Genomic DNA, 15,598 nt, shown 5'->3' with positions numbered 1-15,598 from the left:
ACAATGTCAAACTGCTTCCAAAAATCCTAAAAAAATTGTTGCAGGCATTTTTTTTCCAGGCAGTTACAAAGAGTAAAAAAAAAAAACCTGACTCAAAGAACCCCCCACACACACACATACAAAAAAAAAAAGAAGAAGAAAACCTCTAGATATATACTTTTGCACTTGTATTAAGATATTTACATCTGTATCCTTTTTTTATGAAATAAGTTCCCCCCAGGTAAATGTTCATCCTAACACCATCCTAACACTATAAAGCATGTCCTTTCATGAACTACATCTGCTGATGGACATTCTGATGTGTTAATTATATTTTATAGGGCATTTTAATTTCCTTAATAAGTGTTTAACCAACAGAAGAAATATTATTTTGACTTTTCAATCAGTGTAGGGCAGAGACAGGCTGTTTTAAGTTAACTAAAATATCACTGCAACAATTTGTAATTAATATTAGAAATGGACAGGGATGTTAAATTTGATATTCCAGTATCACAAAGAGTCAGCACTGTAGATGATTTCTGGTTTGTTTTTTTAAAGGATTAAAGATATCCAAAATAGTCCCTTTTTAATATGAAATATTGGGGGGGGGGCATAACTTTCTTCCTAATAATTAATCCATAGATTAGAAGCTTTGGCAGCTCAAATTTCTGGTTTTTAATAGGAATTTATGTTTGTTTCTGCATGCACATTTTCAGGAAATAAAAAAATTAAATTGCTGGAATGGAAGCCTGAGTATTACTTCTAACAGAGCATATGAAGAATTAAATTTCATAATGTCATTTTTAGAAAAAAATAAATTAAGGCATCATGTCTTAAAGTTTATAAAATGCCATTAATGTTAGCTATTTTGACAGAATAAGTTTATGGTATGGTTTATGGCTTATAGTAGTACAATATAGTTTATTGACTTTTCTCTCTATGATATGCTTAATTGAATTCTTGCTTTCTAGGTGTCTGTGGTGGTAGTCTTTTGATTTTTGATTTTCTGCTCTATCTTTAGACTGGTTAGTAATTTTGTTACCAGTAAAGGGGAATAGTTGTAGTTCAGAGTTGAAATGAGGAGTCCTTGTTTCTCTGTGAACTTCATGGTTTTCTTGCAGACATTTCATTACCTGAATTAGATAATATCATCAGGACTAGCATTGATGATGTTACCTAGTTTGGGTAATGAGATGTCTGCCAAAAAAAAAAAAAAACCCAAGCTCAGAGAGCACCAAGGACCGCTCAGTAATTTTGCTTATACATCCACCAATTCATAAATTAATATTCTGGGGATTAATGTGTTAGATGTCATATTTGTCAAAACAACCATTTTTTTAACCATCTAGAAGTACAAAGGTCACATAATATAACAACTATAATCTCTGTACAATCTAAGGGCCAAACTATGTGTTCCTTTGAAGATATACGTTGCTGTTGCAGTTGTCATGATTGTTGTTTTGTCCCTCATATTCCCAGAACAAATCAGGTTCCTTGTATTTGAATTGGTACCCTAATTTTCAGAAAATTTTAATTTTCCCATTAAAATGAGAAACCAATTAATTTCTTCTTTTCCCTTTGCTAGTTCTTGATAAAATTTCATAATAATTTTCATTTGAAGCTATAACGTAAGGTCTTATTTCTGAATTTAAATTCATGGAAACTAAGACAAAAAATTATTTAAAAAAATAGATTTAGCAATTATTGTTATAAACAATGAAGAAAGTGGCTTTCTCTCATCTTTCACTATTTATGTTCCATTCATGAAACTTTTTGCTGTACTTTATAGTTTTAAAGAGTTTTCTAAAGGTTATTTTCCAGTGATCCAGCGGGTCACTGACCAGGTTTGATGGATGACATATGAAACAGACCCTGACGATCTGATTCAAAAAGATAACATTATTATTTCTTTTTATAATCCATTTTCAGACTATGCCTTCATATCTTAAAATATATACTATGGTTCCTAGATCGACAACAGATAGATCATTAGACATACCTGATATTTTACTATTATTACTACTATTTTTAATTTATTGTTGTTATGATTGATAGCACAATCAACCAGATGTTTAGATAGGATTTGGTGTTTTTATCCATCTATCAAGTGTTGATTTAGTCACTGCTGATGCTGTTCAAATTCAGTGCTTCAATTCATGTTTTGGATTGCATCCAAGGACCCTATTATTATTTGGTTTTTATTGTTATATGCATAAAAATATGACATCACAGCTGCCACTTGTTGTTGTTGTTGTTGTTGTTGTTGTTATTATTATTATTATTATTATTGTATACTTTATTCATTAAACATGAAACCCAGTCAACTGAACATTCAAGAATGCGTTACAAATACCATTGACTGGTGCTAATGGTTGATACAGGTTGCTGCCAGCGTCCCAAGTATCAACTAAGTACCATCTTAAGATGTACGATGTTCCAAGTAGTGCAATTTTTTGCATTTCCGCTGGTGTTATTGCAGGAAGCTGTAATTTCTTCATGTATGTATAAAATTCTTGGACATGGTACCAAGTGCCCTGATGACAATGGGTATCACTGTCACATGTTTCATCCATAATCGCGTAGTTTTGATGGCCAGGTCGCAATATTTCGTGACTTTTTTTCTAGTTCTTTTTCTTCGACTCTGATATCTCCTGGTACTGCAATATTAATAAATTGTATGTTTTAGTTTTCAACAAATGTGATTTCTGGCATGTTATGTTCCAAATGATGATCCATCTGTACTCGAAAGTCCCACAAGATCTTCACATTCTATAATAATAATAATAATAATAATAATAATAATAATAATAATAATAATAATAATAATAATAATAATAATAATATGTATTTGAAATCTGAAATGTTTGCAAAGTTGAAATGTTTGCAAAGTTAGAATGTGGTCCATCGTTTTTCTTAAATTCTTCTTCTTATGAGCCACTGACAGACAGGTAAACTAGGCAGAATGCTAAACTGTCTTTGTGCGCTGATGCTGCTTCATAGCAGGTAGAATATTATATGTAATGACCCATCTGAGGGTGCATTCTATATCAACACACTTGTCCTCTTTTTTTGATTTCCTTCTAATGGGCTATATATGAAAAAAAATATTCCTAGCAATGTAATTTGTTATCAGATCAAATTCAGAATTGTGGTTCTTTCTACAGAACTTTTAGATTCTTTAGCCCAGAGTACCACAAATCAAAGAAGGTTTTCATCTTTTGAGCACAGAAAATATATGCAAATCACAATGCATATTTATATGCAATGTAGATGGCTAGTATTGTCTATCAGTTGCAGTTCAGGATATATCTCTAAGCTTCTTTGCATTTGGGGTGGCTCTAAAAATGGAACAAGGAAACTCACTGGATGAGGAGCAAAAGCACAAATTATTCCCAAAGACTAATTCTTTGATGTCTAAGAATGCCTAAGAGGCTCTAAGAATGGAATAAGGAAACTCACTGAATGAGAAGCAAAAACACATATTATTCCCAAAGACTGCATTTTTTTGATGCCTAACCCAAAACCTCATTGTTTTCATATAAAACATATATGAATGCATATGCTCCATTAAAATAAAAACAAATTCACATTCTCTGGCATAAGTAAAATATTTTTTAAAAGATGCTTGATATTTCTGTTGGTTCACCTTCTCTTCATTTTAATTATATATTAGCTGCACCTTTATCACAAAGCTATTTGGTAATGCCGGGTGACAGATTATTTTTGCTTCAGGGTTATATATTGAAATGAGTGACTTATTAGAAAAGAGATGTAGATGTTAGAAGTGGGAAAGAAATTACTGCATTAGATTTACTTTCTAGTCAATGTGGTGGTTAGCTCCAGGGAAGTAAAAATAACAAGCTTTATAGTATTATATTTGAGTCTGCAAAATAATGCCAAAGGGAATTAATTAGACTAGCATCATTGAGGTCCATGTGTGGCCCAGTTAGATAACACATTAGCAATTTTGAAAGCCCATCAGATAAATCTTAATAAAATTCAGTCTCTTTTCCTTCTCCTCTGTCTCTCTCTTTTCCTCTCTCTCTTGTTTGGAAGTGTGGAGCATTGTTTTTTATGTACTCTAGAATTAATACACAGCAAATTAATTATTTCGATTAGTGGCAACTGCCTAAGGATTTCAAAATTGGAAAGATTAAAACAACAGCAACAACATTAGTTCTTTCTGCAAGTGTGATTTCCCATTTCCTTTTAACAAAACATGTTAACAAAGCAAAGTACACACAAATGAACAAAAAGCACAATGCATATTCAGCATTCATCACATTCCTTCCTCAGAAAACAGACCAGAATAAACTGTGAAGAATCAGGGGACTCTGTACTCAGAGTAGAGTACAATGTGTTCCTAAATTTGTGTTCTTAAATTTCCAGATTAATTCCATCTTTAAATGGAGAAGTCAATGGAGCTACAGATCACTTAGACCAGGGGTATCAAACTCAATGCACATGGGCTGGATCCGGCCCATGGGGTGCTTAGATCTGGCCGGTGATGCCTCTCCAGTGAAAATGGGCTCCCAACCTCCATTTTCGGCTGGGGAGGACTCCTGAAACCCTCTACCAGGGAGCTTGGCAGAGGGTTGGAGGAGGCCGTCCCAGCCAAAAATGGAGATTGGGAGCCTGTTTTCACTGACAGAGCTCTCGGGCCACCATAGGTGCCCCCAACACCAGTAACATCAAGTTGGCCACACCTATCCTGACCACACCCACTCCAGCTCCCCAAGGTCAAACACAACCCTGATGCGGCCCTCAATGAAATCGAGTTTGACAACTCTGACTTAGACTAACTTCAATACCTAAGAACATTTTAGAGTAGATTATAAAGTGATGAATCTGTTGTGGTAGTGGTGGTGATGATGATGAACCATCAAGTTCTTTTTGATCCCTAGTTACCACATAGTGCAGATAGATTTTCTTCATGTGATTACTCTGCAAAATACCTTTAAAACAATACAAGATGCCATGGATTGACAAAGAACAACTCTTGTCAAATAAACTTCATGTTTTCTTTCAAGTAACTTCTACAATAGATGGATGTGAAATATATGGACATAGGAATGAGCAAAACATTTAACAAACAATCATATGTCACTTTGATTAGCAAGGCAGTAAAATGTGGGCCAAACTTCAATAGGTGGCAAGGTGGAACTTCTGGGCATTGGCTATATTGGAAAGTTAATCATCATCACCATCATCCTAGAAGACATCAGTGGGAAATCAATGTTTTATTGTTGCCCAGAAAATGGTTGGCTTCATGACTGTGAATTTTCTGGGTATAAATGAACTATAAAAAATAGATGTCATCACCAGTTGTCAAACTTAACTATAAGACACCTGTATGCAAAGATAGGTAGATAGATAGATAGATAGATAGATAGATAGATAGATAGATAGATAGATAGATAGATAGATAGATAGATAGATAGATAGATAGTATGGGCTGAATGTTATAGTTTTTAGGTGGATCTACAGTATGTTCGTAAAATGTTTCTCATCAAATTAGAGTGAGAATCAAATGAGATGCAACAAAATTAAACTGTTTGTTGAGTACTCTTTTATCAATGACTTGATAAAGAGATGGAGCAAATGCTTATCCAATTTTCTTAAAGCACAAAATAAGCAGGGTATCTAATATTCTAGGAGTCAAATGTAAAATTTTAAATAATCTTGGAAGATTTGGATAATGTGATGAAAATAATGGATTTAAAGTCAATAAAGCAAATGCATAATTCTTCACTTAGGAGAAATACATTAAAAACACAAAGATATAGTGGACAATTCCCTACTTGGTAATAGTCTTTATGAAAAACGTTTTGAAATTGAAGTTCCTAGCTGACTACATAGGAATTGGTAGGATGACTTGGCAACTAGAAGGGCAAATGCAATTTTAGGCTCCACTTAGAGAAATATTTTAAATCACAGGAAAGAGTAGTTCTACCATATTTTACATTGGCTAGTCAAGAACTGTAACCACTTCTAGTACCTCCACTTGAAAAAAAATAGAGAAATTGGAACAAGTGCGAAGAAAAGCAAAGAAGTTCAGGAGTAGAAATTGACTCTTTGAAGAAAAGGCTAAGTGGGTGAAGTAGGAATATAGTTAAGATAGCACCTGAAAATATGAAATAGAAAAAAACTGTTTTCTGTTTACCTAGAGTAAGAGAGAAATGGTTTTAAATTACAAGAAGGCAGGTTCTGGCTGAATAATAATAATAGTAATAACAAATTAATAGCAAGAGCAGCACTGGAAAAAATTATTACAAGGGGAAGTGGGGTTCTCTTTACTAGATAGAAAGGTTGTTGAAGCAGAAGTTGAGCAGCCATGTGGTGGGAATGCTTCAAGTTTCTTGTAATAGGTGAAGATTTGAAAGTTTAAATTATCCCTCCCAGCACAGATTCTATCATGCTTGGTTTTGTATCATCAAGATCATTTATTCTAGATGTTTGTTTTCAAAAGCCATTAGCACTATAATTAATTAAAATTAATTGTATTGTAAATTTATTAAAATAATAACATAGGGTTAATGAGAGGTATAATGCAAATGATAATGAAAAAGTCAAAAGGAAAAAAAATAAAACAGCTGTAATTGTTTGAGCAGAAGTAGCTATATATATTTTTTTCTCTGAGATTTGAAAGAACTTTGCACTGGGACAAAATGACATCAACTTTCTCTGTGTGCCTCACTGACCCCTTTGGATGTTGGCTTTTTCCATTACTGAAAAACAACCCCTCTGGAAAAGTTTAAATGGCGTGTGTTGTAGATTACTCACATGTTGGAATTTGAAAGAAATAACATGGCTTCACACATTTTTTAAAATTATTATTCTGAAGTGTTAAAAACCTAGATATTTTGCTAAGAAATCCATTGGATTACATCCATTGTTAGGTTATAGAGTTCTTGTTCTACAGATCTTCACTTCAGTTTTCTCTCCTCTTACTCCATGTCTAAAATCTTCTCCACTGCGTAAATCTTGTTCAATATGGTAGACATCCATGTAATGAGAGGGAAAATATGTAAATGAAGGCCTTTCATAATATCTTTCCTAGTTTAAATATTAAAACAAATATAATCCAAAATGAAATATTATTTTGGCTCAATATATACTACTGTTCAGTTACAATCATTTTCTTATGAATAACATTGTATAATAGCAGTCTATGATCTCAAATTCTGATACTATTTTTATCATGTCAAATGAAAAAGCAAAACTAATATTATGTTTTCTCTTTTCAATGGTAAATAACCTTCATTAGAATCTCTAGAAGCTGGCAAAGCATGCAATTAATACTTTTTCTTTTGATATGTTGACATATTCAAATGCAAAATTATACATACAGTATAGTGATGTGCTGCTGACTCTTTGTTGGAAGCTTCTATGAGATCTTCCTCCTATATATTGAGAAACTAATAGGAGACAAAGGCATGGCTGGAAAAAAGCCAGTGGTGCTGCTTTAAGACCTATATAAATGTTAATAAATAGTTTCTTTCAAGCATCATCATTCCCCCCCCCCCAGGCTGATTTAGAAGTCTGAAAAAAGATAGACTGATTCAATGAATTAAGATAACAAAGAGGTCTGCTCATGCAAAATATCCAAAACCTTTCTGAATATTATTTGAAATCTGTGCCATGATGGAAAATGTACATTATCAGTGTTATCTATCTATATCTATCAAAAGATTACAGAACCTTTCAGAGATATGGAAACAACCTGTGAATAATTTGTTCGGTGGTCAGAAAAACCACCATGATCTTTCCAGGTTATTCCAGGTTTAACCTTTTTATCTATCAAATAAAAATGGATAGTAGAGCAGCAGCTGATCCCTCCTATTCTGTACCACAAGGGAAACAATTTCGTGGATGGAAATAACATGATGAATATATAAGACGTTACAGAAGGAAAGAACGGTATGGACTGGTGGTGCACAAAATGCCTGCACAAACTTGCTTTCAAAGGCAGTGTGATGTAATAATTATATCTGATCAGAACTAAGTAGACTGTGAAATAATTATGCACTTATTTAAAGTGCTGTTTTAAGGACCTTATACAAACTTCAGGATATTGCACAATAAACCAACCACACTGGCTTCAGTGCATAAGGCTTGCAAATGATAGGTCTTCTTTCCAAGTGATCCTCTCCTCCAGTGAAATCACAAGAAATTCAGGAGCTTTTACTTTTAAAGTTTCAAATGTGGCTTCTGGGTCAAGGAAACTGGGGCTATGCAAGCTTTTTTTTTTTTTCCAGGGAAGTGTTAACTAGCATTAATCACTCTAAACTGGACTGGAGACATTCAAATGACCAGTAAAGAAAAACAAGGTTCTAAGCATCTACTGATTGTCCACATTTTTGTAGCCTAGATATGCAGCGTTATTCAAAATTCCAATGAGACAAAATTGACTACAGGTTTATCATTCCATATTGTGATATTGTCGTTGCTGCAATAATCATCATTATGGCTTTATTTTGCCTACAGGGAAAAATATTTTATTGTACCAAACTCCAAAAATCTCAGGATTAGTCCAAAATGCATATCAACAAGATCTACATGTAAATTTCTTCTCTGGCTTGCATATGTAACACTTGTAAATACAATACAATTAACATAATCTAACCTCAAATATCTGATTATTTCATTTGTTGTTAGTTGCGAAGTCGTGTCCGACCCATCGCAACCCCATGGACAATGTTCCTCCCTACCATCCTCTGGAATCCATTTAAGTTCACACCTACTGCTTCAGTGACTCCATCCAGCCACCTCGTTCTCTGTTGTCCCATTCTTCTTTTGCCCTCAATCTTTCCCAGCATTAGACTCTTCTCCAGTGAATCCTTCTTTCTCATTAGGTGGCCAAAATATTTGAGTTTCATCTTCAGGATCTGGCCTTCTAAAGAGCTGTCAGGGTTGCTCTCCTCTAGGACTGACCGGTTTGATCGCCTTGTAGGCCAAGGGACTCGCAGGAGTCTTCTCCAGCACCATAGTTCAAAGGCCTCAATTCTTTGGCGCTCAGCCTTTCTTATGGTCCAACTTTCACATCCATACATTGCAACTGGGAAAACCATAGCCTTGACTATACACACTTTGATCATTTCGTTAGGTATCAATAAATTGAGCGCATATATATATATAATACATGTTGAAATAATATAACAGATATAATTTTATAGTTACAAACATTGAATTATTACTTTGAGTTGAGAGTTAGAAAATCAAATTAGGTTATACACAACACCCATTGATATAATAAACCTACTATTACAGTTGCAAACATTCAATGATTATATGGAGTTATAAGGGCATAAATTTATTTTTCCTTTTAGCTATTATAGATTTTTACAATTATTTTCACTGGGTTCTTGCCCTTTTTTTTAATTAATTCATCCTAATAATATTCTAAAACCAAACTATAACAATAGTAGTTCTTAAAGGCAGGGGTATCTGCGGTAATGATATTGTCTTCAAAATGGAGAGTGAAAAGGAGTGATATCCACCCCCTTTATTTGATGCATTTCATACACATATAAAAGGGACTCAGTGGCTCAGTGGCTAAGACGCTGAGCTTGTCAATTGAAAGGTCGGCAGTTCAGCGGTTCAAATCCCTAGTACCGCGTAACAGGGTGACCTCCCGTTACTTGTCCCACCTTCTGGCAACCTAACAGTTCAAAAGAATATAAAAAATGCAAGTAGAAAAATAGGGATCAGCTTTTGTGGGAAGGTAACAGTGTTCTGTGTGCCTTTGCCATTTAGTCATGCCAGCCACATGACCACGGAGACGTCTTCAGACAGTGCTGGCTCTTCGGCTTTGAAATGGAGATGAGCACCGCCCCCTAGAGTCAGGAATGACTAGCACTTATGTGTGAGGGAAACCTTTACCTTATACACATAAAAAGTAATGGGCTTTGTGTATCCAATTAATACTTAACATTTTGAAGCCAGTGACTGCAGACACCTCTGCTTAAAATGAAACAAGCTAAGAACAAATTAATTTTTTGTTTATTTGCTCTTTTGTTTGATCACCCAATAAAGATCTGGCTTTAAAAAAAAAAGCCCACAAAAGTAGCCAAGAAACTACAATTTGGAAATAACAGTACTGTAGCTATATTTCTTACCCATGCAATAACCTGTTTGATTGATTAATACTTTGGGTGAAATTGTAAAAAAAATGACTGAATATTTAAAGCTAATATAGTTGGTGTTGGTGATTATGTAGTGAATTGTCAGTTCAAATGCCAACTGTTGTTTTTAAAAAGACAAGTACCAGTATTTGGTAAGATAATTTGCAGAAGCTCGGAGTCTGGCTCCCTGCCCCCCTCCCCCATTGCTTAGATGTTTCAAGCTGAAATGGGCTCATTCATTCCCAGACTGAGCAGTTTACTCCTTTTCCATCATTGCAAATGAAATTGGTCATTAAAGCACTGTTGGCAGTAGGCTTTTAAAAATACAGCCATTTATTCCACTGCACTTCCTAATAGTGTTTTGGATAGGATAGGCAAAATGAAAAATAAATGGCTATTTCTAATAAGTGAATCGTACTTGGGATCATTAGATGCACGAATACAAAATTTATATTAATAAAGCACTGTACTATGGATTGATTACATGTGAATTGCCATCTTTTTATTATTCATTGATTACTATCATTAATAGAATCAGCTTGGCACTAACAAACATCTCGTGAAACAAAATGTTAGCAGACTCTCTAAATTAGTTGGCTGTATCCATTAAGTATAGAACTTAGCAAACTTTACCTGCTTCACAATAAAACCTGAATGAACAATTCAACCTGGAACTCTCATTGTAAACTTAACACAAAAAAAGAACCAACTTCTTAGACTCCATCTGGTTGCTAGGCAATCAGAGCTCTAATTAGATTTGCATCTAAGGTGACCTTGCTTTTGTACTTTTTAATGATCTCCGAGTTTGCTCCCTGCCATCACTTCTCCAGCCAATTTTCTAGCTAAATTTGAAGTGCAGGCAGTTCAATTCTGTAGAGGAGTGTTTTCATCCTAATAATATGGTTTTAAATAAAATTTTCAATTCAATATCCACAGTAATCTAAATCCGTTCCATAAAAAATATCCATACATGTGTGTGTGTGTGTGTGTGTGTGTTTTAAAATACTTGTCTTTAAAAAAATTTTTTTGGGGGGGGGATTTTTCCACTTGAGAACTGTACAATCTCTAGTGCATAATTAAATGGAATCAGCAAATTGATTTAAGAGTTTTAGATTAAATTAGTGCATAACAGAATCCACAAAAGTTGAGTATCTCAAGTGCTCATTCTATCAAAATCACCACATAATTCAGGAGGGGCCCCAGCCTATTAGAAAGTCCTTACAGTAACAAAAGTCTTTGTGTGTGGACTGTTTTCAAATTAGAGACATTTCTTTCCTGAGCATCCATAACATTTTCTTAACTTCTCAGATTTCTTCTGATTTCACATTTAAAATTGTGGACAGAACATGGAAATACCATACAAGCAAAGAAATTTTCTCCTTAATATGCAGGCAGACATGGCCTTTTGCATTAAGGGCAAGGAGTATATAAGAAAACTTATGTCAGTACATTGCAGTGAAAATACCTTAAATATTTGCATGCAACTTAACCTGAGTGCTGCTCCTAATTTATATATGAATATTTCAATACACAGAGTTTGCCTACATTTATTATTTCATTGCATGTTTCCCTTCAAAATAGTTCTCAAGGTTGCAAATAATTTTAAAAAGTAGTCAAAACACAGAAGTAAAATATTAAAAAGTAAAGTATTCAAGGCAACTGTTAAGCCTTCCAAGGCCATAATTCAGCCCCCAATCTTTTGGAAGCAATCCAGTGTCAATTGACTAGATTGGCTGTTCTCTCCCCAACAAAAGTCCAGCCTATATTGGAATAATTCATGGTTTAAGAGTGGGAATGGGAGAAGGAATAGATAACTACCATTCCTAAAAAAAATGTTTCCCAAAGCCTCAAATCAACCGGAAATTGTAGCACCAAAATAGTGATTACCAAATGATCCTAGGATTAGGGCTTCATGTAGCTTTTGGGTTCCAAATACTGCCTGTAAAATATGCAAAAACATAAAATATAATAATAATTAATACACAAAATACTCAATATTTAAAACAGATTTCAGATTTAAACCACTTGAATAACATGATTTCCTAAAGGATGAAAGGCAGCAGCCCAGGACTAATTATTCTGAAGACTCTCCAAATATTCATCTCCATGGTCTTATAGAGAATACGATCTTGTTCAAGGATCTGAAAGTTTTGGCAGGTTCATATATGGGAGTAGATGTTCTTTCAGAATCAAAATGGCCCAGATAATTCTTATCTTCTACCCCTTCTTCTGCTGTTATAACATTGCTCATTTCTTTAGTCCTAGATCACGTGGAAATATCAGAACCAATTTCAGTTGTCACAGTCTCTTTTTTTCACATTAAACCTTGGTTTTCTTCTATTTGATTTACATTAGGATATTGGAACTATGTTATGCATTTAAATGGGAATTTGCTTATAATTAAGAGTTGAGATGTGGAATATTGACTTTGCTATAGGTTAATAAATGCTAATATTTTAGAGCTTGGTTTGGACTTTTTGCTGGTAATTGGACTGGAGAAGATGTTACTTTGATTTGATTTGCCTAGGATGAATATATGATGAAGAGGGCATGAAGAGCTTGTTAACTAAAAGGAGGTGAAGAGATTTTGAAATTGTTTATACTTGACATCAAGGGGGAAATTCACTTACCTTCCCTACCACAAATGTGCGTGTGCAGAGGCTGAAAATCAATGCAAAACAGGGACGTCATGATGTCTGTGGGGATGGGCGGGGCTTTGTGCAGTCAGCCCTACCGTATTGCGCGATCTGGTAGGAACCGGCTGAATTTCACCCCTGCTTGACATGGTGATGAGGGGCGGGGAGTTGTTTTCTGGATATGTAGTGTGTGTGTGTGTGTGTGTGTGTGTGTGTGTTTTCTTGCCTTTTTTCTTTTTTTAGTTTGCATTATTTCTTATTGTTCTACATAAAGCTGTTAATGAAATTATTACAAAAAAAAAAAAAAAGAACTCTTCATTTACAATAAATATTATCCAGAAAGAGAGGCTTGTCACATGAATCATGACCCCCATTTTTGGCAGCAATCATAAATAAATCAGTTGAATGGAATATAATTAATCATAAATTGATTGTATCTGAGTGTGTATTATAATTTTACTCAATAAGCTTTCTTTCGCATTCTTTTCTTTGCATATTCCTGAGTTATGCATTGATTCAGGGCACTTTAAAATAGTTTCTTCTTTGGCAAAGTCAGGTTTTGTGTAAACTTTAATCTTCTCTGCAACTAAGCAAATTAACTAAGTAAACTAACTGACTGAAAACAAAATCAAGACAAAGCAATTAATGAATTGATTTGTTTTGCAGTTATGCAAACACTCTTCTTATAAGGCATAGCAAATCACTTCTATTTCTCGGAAGTCAATACAAAGCAAGGGACACTGCCAAGTAAAAATCAGCAAGTCTCCATGGCTCCAGGCTAGATAGTGAAAATCACAACGGAATTTTAACATTACAGGGAGGGAAGGAGAAAGGAAAGGAAAGGAAAGGAAAGGAAAGGAAAGGAAAGGAAAGGAAAGGAAAGGAAAGGAAAGGAAAGGAAAGGAAGGAACAATTTTGCCTCTTTCAGGAGTAAAAGGAAAATTGTATATCAGGTTAGTTTAAAGGAACTAATTCAACACCCAAAATTGTGACTAGGATTTTATGAATCAGAATCTCTCTCCAATCTTGCCCTTATAAGATAATTTTCTGGTCCTGTGACTGTGCATGTACTGTGTATGCACACATTTAACATAAATTTGTCATATTCCCATTTTCCTTGGCATACAGACCTTTTTATTCACAAATTATACAACTCCTATGCATTTTTAAGTTACCTCCAAGATCCTTTTTAAATATGTCTATTGCCTATGTTTATTTTCTTAATATGAATTTCCATGATTTAAATTTATATTGCACTATCCACTTCTGATAAAAGGGCAGCTCCATGTAAAGATATTGCATATGCAACTTTAAAACATGCTCTTTTTTCCCATAGGCATTTTTTCAAATACCTTTTTGTGCAGTTTTTTTCTCTTTCAGAGAAAGATGGATGCTACAGGATTCTGTTCAATATGGCCATCTTTGCTTCAGCAGGTCACACAAATCTGCTTCCGCAGAAATACTTAACAGATTTATTTTATATCCCTGTAACCAACTCATTTGGATGGAGGCATTTATGTGATTCATGGAAGCACAATAAACAGAGTCCATGATCTGGTGCCCCAGGGATGAATAATGTCTCACCCCAAAGCCTTCTGGGTTATACCAGAACTCCTCCAAATGTTTCCACTGAATTATGCATTTTTCAGTATTACAAAAGGTGGAAACTATTTAATGTACGAGTAATTATCATATTCACTGTATCTAACATCAGATTTAAATTGAATTAGGATATTTTTTTAACATGCCACTAAAAGAGAAAATTTATCTATTTATTCATTTCTTTTATTTATTTATTTTAATCCAACTTTATTATTTTTATAAATAACTCGAGGTGAATGAACATATCTAATACTCCTTCCTTCTCCTATTTTTCCCATCACAAGAACCCTTCAAGAGGAGTTGGGCTGAGAGAGTGATTGGCACAAAGTGATCCAGATGTCTTTCGTGCCTGCTGAAGTGGAACTAACATCTATGATCTCCCAGTTTGGGGAAATCACTAGCTAAAAGAGCATGGAGAAAAGAGGCATGACAATATGGAGTTACTCTGGGGCAGGAAACAGCATAGGCTGGATTAGTGAAGCCTTTATCTGCCGATTCAGATGGGAATGCAATCAATCTGGTGCAGTAATGGGTTTCAATTTTGGTCGCTACCAGTTCACTTGCAGGCATGCGGGTGCTTACGCGTGCACGTGGTGTTTCTGCACATGTGCAGAAGCTTCTGTCCATGCGCAGAGGCGTCCGGGCGGGTGGGCAGAGCCTCCCGTCGCATCTACCTGTTTGCCCGATCTGGGGCGAACTGATAGCAACCCACCACTGCTCTGGTGAGATTCTTATAAATAGATTATCAACAATAAAGAAACTGCTTTGGTTTATTCACAAAATTATTTTGATTGATTGTACCTGATGCCCAGTTTCTAGCCTGGTGCCTTAACCACTAGATCAAACTGACTCTTTGCTTCCTCATACCACCCCAGTAAGAGTATTTATTTTACTCTTTTCATTGATTGGATTCATGCTCTAGCTTTTCTAGCTTTTTCTGGATTTCATACAGGAATTAAAAAAAAAATCATTGTGTACTTTTTAGATAACTGTGATCTCAGAATTGATATCTCTCTTGCACTTTCCCCATATTTATGATTGTGAAATATATGCAAGCAGAAGTCATAGATAAATTTTCATTCATTCATTCATTTATTATTAAATTTACTTGCCAACTTACTCTGGGTACATATAATCACTAATTGATCATTTTAAAAACCTCTCTAACAACCCACTCCTTTGCCTCAAAAACTCAAAACGAAGAAAACTTTTCTGCTATTGTCACTTTTATGGTTGCAGATAGATCAACTGTATTGT

At 34.6% G+C, this 15,598-nt stretch overlaps 1 protein-coding gene across 3 annotated transcripts in view; it reads left to right on the top strand.

Moving 5' to 3' along the window:
* CDH12 (cadherin 12) overlaps positions 1 to 15,598 on the top strand; it is a 769,924-nt gene that overhangs the window by 211,618 nt on the left and 542,708 nt on the right. The gene's annotated exons all lie outside the window — the stretch shown is intronic.

This window comes from Pantherophis guttatus, chromosome 3 (assembly GCF_059756535.1).
Source record: "Pantherophis guttatus breed Tessera chromosome 3, ASM5975653v1, whole genome shotgun sequence".
NCBI lineage: Eukaryota > Metazoa > Chordata > Lepidosauria > Squamata > Colubridae > Pantherophis > Pantherophis guttatus.
This window is presented reverse-complemented; position numbering and strand designations above follow the sequence as displayed.